Source organism: Perca fluviatilis, chromosome 4 (assembly GCF_010015445.1).
Source record: "Perca fluviatilis chromosome 4, GENO_Pfluv_1.0, whole genome shotgun sequence".
In the NCBI taxonomy this organism is placed as follows: domain Eukaryota; kingdom Metazoa; phylum Chordata; class Actinopteri; order Perciformes; family Percidae; genus Perca; species Perca fluviatilis.
In genome coordinates, this window is record NC_053115.1 from 1486292 (window position 1) to 1498487 (window position 12196).

Consider the following 12196-nt stretch of genomic DNA (forward strand, 5'->3'; position numbering starts at 1 on the left):
ACAAGTATCAAAATTGATTCAGCAGAACCAGATATATCTTTTCTATTCCATGTATTCTTCTTCCTTGTCAAAACCTGGCTCCCACATTACCCACAATGCAACTCAACTAAAGGGCTTTTCACACGGGGAGCGACACTTCGCCTCAGCAGCAGCCTGTGTATGTGGATCAAGGATTTCCTGACAGATCGGCCACAGACAGTGAGACTGGGCCCACACCAATCCTCGAGCCTGTCCCTCAGCATTGGAGCACTGCAAGGCTGCGTGTTGAGCCCGTTGCTCTATTCCATCTACACGTATGACTGCATCTCCACCCACCCCTCGAATACAATGACAAAATTCGCAGATGACACAACTGTGGTGGGAGAAATTTCTAACAGCGACGAGAACGCCTACAGAGATGAAGTTGACAGACTGACAGGATGGTGCAAAGACAACAATCTGACCCTGAATGTCAAAAAAACAAAGGAGATTATAGTTGACTTCAGAAGGTGTAAGGAGGACCCCCGACCCCTCATCATGAATGGTGAGGAAGTGGAAAAGGTCTCCTGTTTTACAGTTTTTTACAGTTGCTTACACACTAAAATTAAAACTTTCCCACAATTAGCAAAACCTAACACTCAAGGAGCAAAACACCGGCCTAGATGTGCACAACTGTAAGCACACTGTCAGCTTCACACTTTTTGCAAAACATCACACACTTGTATGCATTTGACACAGAAATTTATCATGATGTCATTTCCTTGCAATTTCAAAGCAAAGGCTTTCAAATGAACACACCCATGAACCAATTGGTTAAACACAGCCACCAGGTATGAAAACACATGATGGCTTAATTGTAGACACACCAATCAGGTTTAAGCACTATATAAAATGCAGCAGGTAAGTTCACCTGCCTTCAACCAAAATACAAGGAGTCAGAAGAAGAAGACTGAGAGTGAGAGGGGGAATCCACAGAGGAGGAGAAGGAGGTAGAGGAAGAGGCCCAGCCAGAGGTAGAGGCCGAGGTGGAGGTAGAGGAAGAGGGAGAGGGAGAGGAAGACCTGAAGCCGGAGAATATGCTCAAAGAAGAAGAGGACCAAATTTATCAAATGAAAGTCGCGCAACACTAGTGGACCATGTTGTGAACCACGGACTGACGCTGAGCGAGGATGGACTAAGAGTTCAGCCAAATCTTAGCAGATATACAGTGTGTCTGTCATAAGGACATTTCAACAAGGAAACAGGTCAAAGAAAACCTGTCTACAGTTACAGTAATCAGCTGCTCATTGTATACACCATATCAGCACTTTAGATACCCCTCCCTGGGACATTTGAGGATTGAGGGTCGAGAACGACAAGGAGGAAGGGGGGCCATATTCACGCGAGGGTTTACAATCTCCAGCCCCAGGCTCAGGTACCCCTCATTGAGGCCCCAGACTCAGGTACCCCTCATTGAGGCCCCAGACTCAGGTACCCCTCATTGAGGCCCCAGACTCAGGTACCCCTCATTGAGGCCCCAGACTCAGGTACCCCTCATTGAGGCCATGGAGGACGCCTGTGACCAAGTCGACGCCGCAGCTGCGCAAGGATGGATTCCACATTCAAGACGGTTGTCTTGCCAATGAGGATGTTTGCCTGTGATGTTGATGAAATTCTCTGGCCAGATCCAGCTAGGCGAAGAGATAATGTCTAGAATTTTCTGTACTTTGTCAGATCATTTTTTTGTTTGTTGTTGTTTTTTTTTGTGATTGTAACCTGTACTGGATACCGTATGTTATGTTTGTCTGTTGTTTGCTGAGCTAACAGTGTTATGCACATTACTGTAGTAGCATGAAAACTTATAAAATAAAAATGAATTATATTTTCCTCAGTCTGCAGCATTGGTCTTGTGTAGTGTTTGGTGAACATATTGTAAATTACTCTGTGTACTTCATGTACAGTACTCTAATCACTGAGAAGTAGAATTGCTAAAAGTGTTTTAGGTTAGCAACAGCAGTGTGTATCTGGTTAAAGTGATGGTTCGGAGTAATTTCACCCTAGGGTCCTTTGCACCATGATCTCGAGCCAAACACCCCCCCAGAAGCTTTTTTCACCTGGGTCGAACATTGGGAGCGTTAGCGTAGCGTAGCGTTATCAGCTGAATAGCTTAGCGCAGAGGCTAATGGATCCGAAGTGTCTCTTAACATGACCCCACTAATAATGCCCGAAATGATACCAACGGTCTACACTAGTATATATAGGTTATGCACTCATAAAACGATGGATTGTAAAGTTTGTAAGTACACCAGAAGTTTATGTAAATAACACTTGCCTGCTGGCTTCTGCTCTCTGCTGCTGCTGCTGCTGCTGTTACTACCGGGCAGTAAGAGTGCTTAGGGACGTCTACAAATTACAACACCGAAAAGAGATGCAACAAAAATATTTATTAATTTAATGATTAAATAAGGTAATGTCTCCAAACTTACCTCAATTATTACTTGTCTCCCGCTAGTTATACTACAGCACTTACTTTAAAAAATAAGTTAAATTAAAAATATTTTTGTTGCATCTCTTTCCGCGGTTGTAATTTGTAGATGTCCCTAAGCACTCGTCTCACAGCAGCAACAACAACAGCAGAGAGCAGAAGCCAGCAGGCAAGTGTTATTTACATAACCTTCTGGTGTACTTACAAACTTTACAATCCATCGTTTTATGAGTGCATAACCTATATATACTAGTGTAGACCTTTGGTATCATTTCGGGCATTATTAGTGGGGTAATGTTAAGAGACACTTCGGATCCATTAGCCTCTGCGCTAAGCTATTCAGAGGCTAACGCTACTCTACGCTAACTTTCCCAATGTTAGACCCAGGTGAAAAAAGCTTCTGGGGGGGTGTTTGGCTCGAGGTCATGGTGCAAAGGACCCTAGGGTGAAATTACTCCGAACCATCACTTTAAAACTTCATTAAGTCAAATGAAACGTGTGTGTTTCATATGGTAACAAAATATTTTTTATAAATTAGTGTATAGTTTTTGCAAGAGTGTTTCATTTTGCAAAGGTGCAAAGGTTTTCTGCTAATTGGGTGTGTGGTTGTGCTAATTGTGTGTAGTGTTTTGAAAAAGACTGTCCCTGTTTTCAAAATTGTGCTTAAGCAATTGAAAAAAACTGTAAGTTCTTGGGGATCCTGATCTCAGAGGACCTAAAATGGGAAATAAACACAACCGCCATGCTCAAAAAGGCACAACAGCGGCTCTACTTTTTACATATACTCAAGAGGAGCAACCTGTCTGCTGAGCTGCTTAAGATCTTCTACCATTGTTCTATGGAGAGTGTCATAACGTACTGTATGACTGCATGGTATGCCAACTGCACAGGGAAGGACAGGAACTCCCTCAATCGAATTATAAGATCTGCTGAAAAAAACACTGGACCTCCCCTGCCCCCACTGGACGACATCTTTAAGATCCGCTGCCTCCGCCGAGCGCACAATATTCTGCAGGATAAGACACGCCCCTCAAACCATCTCTTCTCGCTGCTTCCATCTGGCAGGCGGTATCGGGCTTTTAGAGCACGCTCTTCCAGGCTGCAGAACAGTTTTATCCCCAGGGCCATCACAGAACTGAACAATCATGCCTCCCACCCCCCAGTCAGCACAGTTGCACTTTCTAGATAGGGATTCTATGAAATGGGACTAGGCAATATTGGATGCCTTGATAATGTTTTCATATTTTTTTCTTATTTTAGAAAAGTGTGTGTATATGAAAGTGAGTATTGTTTTAGAGGCTGCACAAGCAAATTTCATTGTATGGTTCTGCTGCACAATGACAATTAAAGTCTATTCTAGTCTATTCTAGTCGTGTGCATCTGCAGGGTCTGCAACGCTCCTCATGTGAAGAACAACGCTCCGCGAGTTAGGTGTGTGTTACCGATACTTTTTAATAATTAAGGTGGACGCATCATCTATATTACTAAATCTGAATGAATTTTTATGACCTTAAGTGTTTTTGTAATTTCACCTTTGTGTGTGCTGATGGCCGCCGCCGGGCCGGGCTGCTTGCTTGCTTGTTTGCCCGGCGCCGCTGAGTCACGTGATGGTACAACATCAAATCACAAGAGAGGGGAGGAGGAGCTAAGCGTGCCTGGTCCACGCTGTGACAGGAGACACAGACACAGAGACACAGACAGCCAGGTCGCCTCTCTGATGAAACCACAGCAGTGAACACTGCTGGAGAGAAACTGAAACTAAAGCATCCATCTCATTACACTGGTATTGATCAATATCAATACCAACGTTGATATCGATATTATCGATATTTGGATTGACCTGCCAACCACTAATGTGTGGTAACCATGGAGATTCTGTGCACTACTGTATCCCTGCTGTACAACTGAATGAGATTAGCTGACTGTGGTATCATATATCCCTAATCACAGGTCCATTTATAAGAAATGGTGGTAATCCTAGTATTTGCTAACTACAGACTGTTGTTGTTGATAGCTAAAGTTAGCTAAATTAGCATAGTCATAATTACTGATGTTGCCCGATAAATAGTCAGCCCTGCTGTCTATGTAAGGGTTAATGCCCGACGAGGTGTCCATTGTCAGGTATTAATGGACAACAGTGAGGCGTGAACTGTCCAACGCGCAGGGCCAAAGTCCATTTTTGTTTTAATGTAGTGCGTTAATTTAGAACAGTAAACAGTCACTTTCACCAGAACTCCTTTAGTAGGTGTCCTACATCACTTTTTTATGGACACCCTGCAGCCAATCAGAATCGAGTATTCACCCAGACCATGGTATAAGTTCTGATAACTGTTTAGAAAACATTTTCATATTTTAGTGAACTCACAGAGTCAGAATCAGTCTCTTGGTTGTTGATTTGCACGGCGCGTCGCTCGCGTAGGGAAAAGTTCAACACAATGTGGTCGCGTCGCCAGTAAAACTGCCCACGCCCCCCTACCTGCCCGCTCGCCTCTCATTGAAAATGAATTACGAGGCGCGACAATCGCTCCCCGTGTGAAAAGCCATTAAAGTGTACGATTCAGGTGTTTTCGGTTTGTAGTGGCTAATGTAGCTTTAAGTCGCTTACCTCAAGCAGAGATAAGGAGCTGGCTCCAAGCTCACTTCTTTTCAAGGGTGGGCGCCGTTCATCTCATAAATACATTTTTCTTTTTCGGAGGGAGAGGTGAGCCATTTGAGTAGAGCGGAGTAAAATCTGAGTTGAGTGCGGAGCGACATTGAGCGGGGGAGCGGAAGACATCAACAACTCCGTGAGCGAGCAGCGGAAATTCTCACTACTCCACTCTGCTCACATGTTCTAATGGCATGCTAAGCTAAAGACAAATATGTTTTGTTGCACATTTAACAACAATAAAGTTCAATTTAGACTGATCAGTCTTTTCTCCCTCTGAAAGAAAACAACCGGGCAGATATGGGATTATTTTTGTGCCTTTAATTCCAAGCAAAACTTCTCAAGTATCAAACAAAAAACATTAACTCAAGCAAAAAAAGTGTCACCTCAAAGGTAAAACTTAAAACTTGCAAACAAAACATTTGTGTAGTTGTAAACTATTGATCTTATATTTGTTTGATATGATGTCCTTTTGTTTACAGTTCCCTCTGCTTCTTTCTCAATGATCAGTCTTTTGCTCTCTCCATCACGTTTGCAGTCATGCTCCCAGCTTTCTCCTTTGCGCTTCCAGATTCTTTGTTTGCAATTCTGACTCAAAGCTCTCGCGTGGGCGGGTCTACAGGGGTGCGTCCCCATTGGCTAATGAGTGTTAAGGGAAAGTTTGAGTGACAGCTCAGCCTCAGTGCAGATAAACTAACGTTAGAGACTCAGAGTCTGGTCTGGAGGACACACAAGCCACTCCACAGGGGATTCCTACAAGAGTAGGCTTGTTCGAGATGAACTGCGCCTCGCCTGTAAAGTAGACGAGAGCAGGCGGCAGCAGTCCGCTCTGCCTATGGGATTAGGCAGAGCGTGCGCACACACACACACACACACACACACACACACACACACACACACACACACACACACACAAACGGTCCAGTTCTGGTGGTTGATGAACGCAGATATGTGCTGATTGGCTCTCATAACGGGCCGGCTGGTATCGCACTGCCATGAGTCCATGACGCTAATGTCTGATTACTCCACATATTCATTGTGATATTTTGTGATTACATTCTGAATCTGCAGCGTTCTCTGTCAGGTAAACACAGCAGTACAATGTCTTCCTCTGATGTAGACGTAGCCTACACTGTAAGTCAGTATTAAGCTATACAAGGGAGGTGCACATTAAGTGGTTTGTGGTCCTTCTGTAAGTAATTTTGGGGTACAATTTGGTTTTGAAGAATTCTACAAGCAGCAATACCACAGGCCAAGCAATCAGCCCGTTCCAAATAGACATATTTTCTTTTCTTTTTTTCCTACCACCACCTCTTCGAAGGACAACTTTATTTTTAATGAAGCAATATATTTTTATATACACAGTATGTTACATTCAGAGTTAGAATTACATTCAGTACATTTACTGTTGTCCTACCGTAACCATTCACCCTGTTTTAGTGAGACCCTGGATCCATATAAGGGCAGGGGGGATTAAATGGGATTTAATGTACGGAGCGTAACCAGTGTTCGAATTACGTGGGAGCCAGAGGGAGCCGAGCTCCCATAGAGTGAGGACTGGCACCAAAGTCAGAAATCTGAGGGGGTCTCTCATATCTGAAGGTGTCTGCCATATGTGGCATTGTAATTTAATCTTAATCAACGCTCATTATCCATCCCTGTGCGATCTCTTACCATTAAAGACGTTAAATTAAAATACAGGCTACTACGGACGTAGACCTGAGCCTACCCTACGCTCATGAACGCAGCATGACTGACTTCACCACCACACCACCAGGCTACGTGAGCAAACCGTATACGATCAATTTCACAGCACTCGCAAGTCCGAAGAAGTGACCTTGCTTTTAACTTAATGTGCTTTCGAGGTAAATACCAATAAATATAAATATCACTGTCAGTTATGCCACCAAAAATTCATTTTCATTTTCGGCCCTGACAAGTTTCGGTTTTACCACCAAAAAACAAAAAATAATTGCAGATTTAGAATCAAAAAATACCAAGTCCTCCCAGAGTTGTGCCTTTTGTCATTAGTTTTGTTTTCAATAACTTGGTTAACAGTGGAAGTAAGCCAACAGCTACATGCAAGGTGTGTGGCACCAAGATAAATGATGCCGGATCAACAACGCCGGACTTCATCAGGCATCTCAAAACGCACCTAAATAGGTCAGTCACACGCTAATGTAAAAGAGACGTTACATTTAGCATATATCGTCATAGATAACAAGCTAACCATCGTCGCAAAGTGCTGTGCTAATGCTGGGAAGAGGCAGATTATATCTTTATAGTTATAACTATAAAGATATAATCTGCCTGTAGCAGTAGCTGAGCCTCAGACATCCATGGCGCACAGGAGGCGGGACGCACGGATCCATCTCCCCAGGAACAAACGCTGTGTCGGGTGGGCAAACTCATGTGATGCTTAATTGATCCCGTGGATGATTTGAGGCTATTAAGTGTACAAGGTGTACCCCGGTCCACCAAACACTGGGTCTTAATTCGGCACATATTTCTGTTACTGTACCTAGTCCTATTTACTATTTCATCCAGTGCGCGTAGCCGGATCCGTGGGCACTGTCCCCCTGCCGTGTGGGACGCTAACCTCTAACCTCTCCTCCTCTGAGTCGGGTCTCCCTCGCGCTGGACTCCATTTCACTGAGCCTACTAACACTTACAAAATAAATAAATGGCATTACATCAGTGACTTCAAACTACTTATCGTGCGTAATTTGGACTGACACTGAGATGCATGTTGTTCTGTAGCCTAACTGGTGTGGCGCTGCCACTATTCTCTTGATTTCCACTTCGACATTAGACATTTTTTTGAATGAAAGAGACGTTACATTTAGCATATATCATCACAGGAAACAAGCTAACCATCGCAAAGTGTTGCGCTAATGCTGGGAACAGGCACATTGTATCTTTATAGTTGTATATCCACATGATGTGACAGACTTTTACTATTATTTCACCAGGTCCGAGGGCTAGAGTCCATACCTGTCAAGTTTTGGATTTGAAAATAAGGGAAATTTTCTGGTGCCCACCTCGAGCAGTCCCACCACCCCAACCAAGCTCCAGTATCCCTTACATTTTAAGACAGGTGTACAAGAAAGCTAAAATCACCACTTGATGCAGAATGCTGAAAACATTTACAATTTATAACATTGCTTGTCTTTACATTTACATTTTATTTTCATTCCACACATTCTTTTCATTTCATATTGCTTTTCTTTTACAGTTTTTCTTTTAATTTCACATAACTTTTCTTTAGTGAGTTATTGTACAAATTTGTTGCAGACTTTGCATTCTTTAAGACTGTTTTGGAAGGAGTGTATTAGTGGGCAGGGCCAGAGTAGTTCATGTTACATGAGAGTAGAGCGCAAACAGTTCTGTGGTCTAACGTCATCCTATTCTCTGGAACAATCTTTCATACCATGCTAAACACCCTTTCTGAACTTGCATTGCTATGGGGAATGCATAGTAAAGCCTTCATACGTTTTGGCAGCGCACCGTCTCTGTCGTAGCGTCCATCATCCGTCTCTGTTTTTTTTTCTTCTTTTTTCCCCCGCGTTGTCACTCATCATCTGACCTCACACACTAACCTCGCGACAACTGCCACCTACAGTACCTGTAGTAGGCTACTACAGGTACTGCAGTAGCCTACTACAGTACCTGTAGTAGGCTACTGCCCATATATCTATGGGCTACTGCAGGTGGCAGCTATCGCGAGGCTAGTGACAGAGCTCAGATTGGGAATGTTTTTTTTTTTTTTTTACTCCGCTCGGGCCCGGGGTATTATTATTTTTTAATAACGCAGGTTAAAATACGGGAGATTTACGGGAAAATACTAATACGGGAGGACGGCGGGAAAGAAGGGTAAAATACGGGACTTTCCCGGCCAAAACGGGATACTTGACAGGTATGGGCTAGAGGGATGTGTTAAATAGACCCCATAAAGTTATCCTACAACTGATGTTAATGCTGTACTGTCTGGACATGCTTTTAATTCATACGATTTATGGGACAGATCAGATGGCCAGAGACTTGAGACTTGACTTGAACTTGCCCCTCAAAGACTTGAGACTCAACTTGGACTTCCAAAAAATGACTTGTGAACATCTCTGCTGTGAGCATATACTGCGCAAAAGCGCCACTCGCGCCTAGGTTATTTAATTATAGGGCCTATAGCCTTGTTAGGCCATGTGCGGGGTGTGCCAACTTTTTTTTATGAGATAGAGAGACCCCCTTAAAGACAAAAAGATAATTCGAACCCTGAGCGTAACATATAACGCGACTGAAAACCATGTTATGCATAAGTGTGGATAGTGTGGATAGTGTGTGCCTGTGTGTATGAGTAAAGTGGTAACTGCAAGGGCAAAAAAATTTTAAAATATGGGAAAAAGAAAATAAATAAATACGGTAATATAAATAATGTAAAAGAAATAGGGAGGGCAGGGTATTCCATAATGGAGGAGGGAGGTATATGTCTGGTAATGTACACGGCTTGTAGTTATGTTTTTATTGAATTTAGAAACATTAGAAATGGGACCAGGTAAGATTTCTATGATTTCCAGTTTTGGAGGACTACTTTCTTAGCGACAGCTAGAGAAATGAACAACGGATTCCTGAATTTATGCGGGATGTGGAGACGTCACCAAGGAGACAGAGGGCCCTATCCCTGACCATGACCAAGAAAAACCTGGTCTAAAGTCAGTAGCGCTAGTCTAAAGTCAGTAGCACGTTATTCAGATGCTATTTTAGGGGCGCATGCTTGGCCATAATGTAGCGTGTGCACAACGCGCATATGCTTTGCTTCTCTCATCTACAAGGAAGAATGCAGTTCCCATTTTCGAAACCATACATTATTACAAAGAAAAATATTACTGAAAATGCGCTTCATGTGTTTGGATAGATCAGGAGGCACTTTACAGTACAGTCCTCAAAAAGTCCCAGCATTCTTTGTGGCTTGTGGTTGTGTTTTACACAACATTATAACGGCTGGCGTGCGCCAGGCAAATCCGCCGTCATAATAGCAATCCGCCATGGAACAAGCGCACCTGCTCTTAAAGGGAATGAGAGATGACGCTCTGATTGGTTTATTGCACGTTACGCCCAAACCACACCTAGCTACTTCAGACCAACCCATTTTACATTTGCGTCGGGCGCAAGACTCATTTATCCCGCCGGTATAATAGCAACAGCGCCTGAGATCTGCACACAAAGCTACTTGCGTTTCACGTTTGATACTTGCGTTTCAGATCGTTAAAATAGGCCCCAGAGTGTTGGAGATGATGGGATACTGTAGCTCAGGGTGGTGGACAGTGTCTCAGTGACCGTGATCCAGAATGAGTGAACTGGTTGACAGAGCCACATGGTGTGCAGATAGTCGTCTGTGCTACCTAAGGTGCATTGTGAAGAGATAGCTGTGTTTGCTAGGCCCATTTTGAACATTTTCCTTTGGGTGATGTGAGTTCTGTGAATTACTTTATATTAGTAAGCTAATTGTATAAGCTGCAGGTTTGTGTTGGCGGTCATGGGAAAGGTATTCTTACAGATTTGTTCCCAGTAATCAGGGGTGGGAGAGAAAGCCAGATCAGCTTCCCACTTTATTGTTGGGAGCGTTATTGTTGTATTTAGGTTGGAAATCATCGTATATAGCCGGGAGGTTAGTTTTTTGAAGTTATTAATTTTCACAAGTTCTTCTGTAAGCTGAAAGGGTTGTAATGTGTTGTTGGTGAGTCCGATTTTATCTTTAATTTTAAGTCTAACTTGTTGATATTGAAGGAACTGTTCTCTCCCAACCCCATATTTCTGTGTGAGTGTGTTAAATGACATGAAATGGTTGTTCTCAAATAGGTGGTGAAGGTGTGTGATTCCTTTTTGTGCCCATGTGGAGAAGTAAAAAGGTTTGTTCTGTAACATGAACACTGGATTGTGCCAGAGTGGGGTGAAGTTGTTTAACTGTAGTGATGATTTTGTGATTTGGTTTGTTTTCCACCAGGCTGTCAGAGTTGAATAGATGGTAATGCGTTGGCAGAAGTTGGATTTCTTGATTGATTGTGAGAGGAAGGGGAGATCTGCAATTGGGATGTTTGTACAATGGTTTGGTTCCAGTTCCAGCCATGGGTAATTGTGCTTGTGTCTATTGAACCATTTAACCATGTACTGTAATTGATTTGTTGAGAGTGATATTCTGGGTTTTTTGTTTTTTCAATGAAATTGTGTTGTTAATGAATTGAGAGTTTTGAACCATTTGTCTGTAGGAGTGATGGGGATCATAGAAAAAAGGTAGTTAATCTGGGGTAGGGTTTTCATTTTGACTGCAGCTATTCTTCCAATGAGTGTGAGTGGGTGTTTAGACAAGCTTTTATATTCGTCTTCAATTTTCCTGAGGAGGGGAGTTGAGGGTGAAGAGCTCTGACAGCTTGGGGGAAATCTGAATCCCTAGGTACTTGATGTTGCCTGTGTGAAGGTGGAGGGAAGTGTCCTGAGCTCCAAAATCCCATGCGTCATCTGAGAGGGGTAGTAAAATGTATTTATTCCAGTTGATAATATTGAACGTTTCTTTAAGTGATACCTGTGGGTTCTGTAAATAAAGTAAAAGATCATCTGCATATAAACTGATTTTGTGTTGTACGTTGGCTACCTGAATTCCTTTGATTATGCCGTTTTGTCGTATTGCTGCGGCGAGAGGTTCGATGAAAACAGGCACATTTTCAAGGGGCTCTGTACTAGTTCCAACAAGTCAACAAAACTGATAATTTATAGTGGGATACAGAGCTGCATATAAAGCAGTATTATGTATAAATACCGTCAAAGTCCTTAACCCCTCATAATATTTTTGTCTTCATTCCAACTCTTCACTGAAGTCACATCCTGCTTGTGTAAGTATTTTATAACCTTTATTTATTCTTTTATTTTGCTGCTGTAGCGCTGAAAATTTATAAAGTCTAGTTATAAGGAAATCTATCTAATGTAATGTAATCTAATACTTTGAACAACCTTTTGTCACATAGCATGTGCTGTGTTGTGTGTGCATGTGCAGGCGTTCTAATTCATGAATTAGGGCTCAACAGGGAAGAAGTGGCAAGGTTAACTCCTTTAACTCA

At 42.7% G+C, this 12196-nt stretch overlaps 1 protein-coding gene across 3 annotated transcripts in view; it reads right to left on the reverse strand.

Moving 5' to 3' along the window:
• The window catches only part of klhdc8a (kelch domain containing 8A), a 63985-nt gene that overhangs the window by 16719 nt on the left and 35070 nt on the right, over positions 1-12196 (reverse strand). The gene's annotated exons all lie outside the window — the stretch shown is intronic.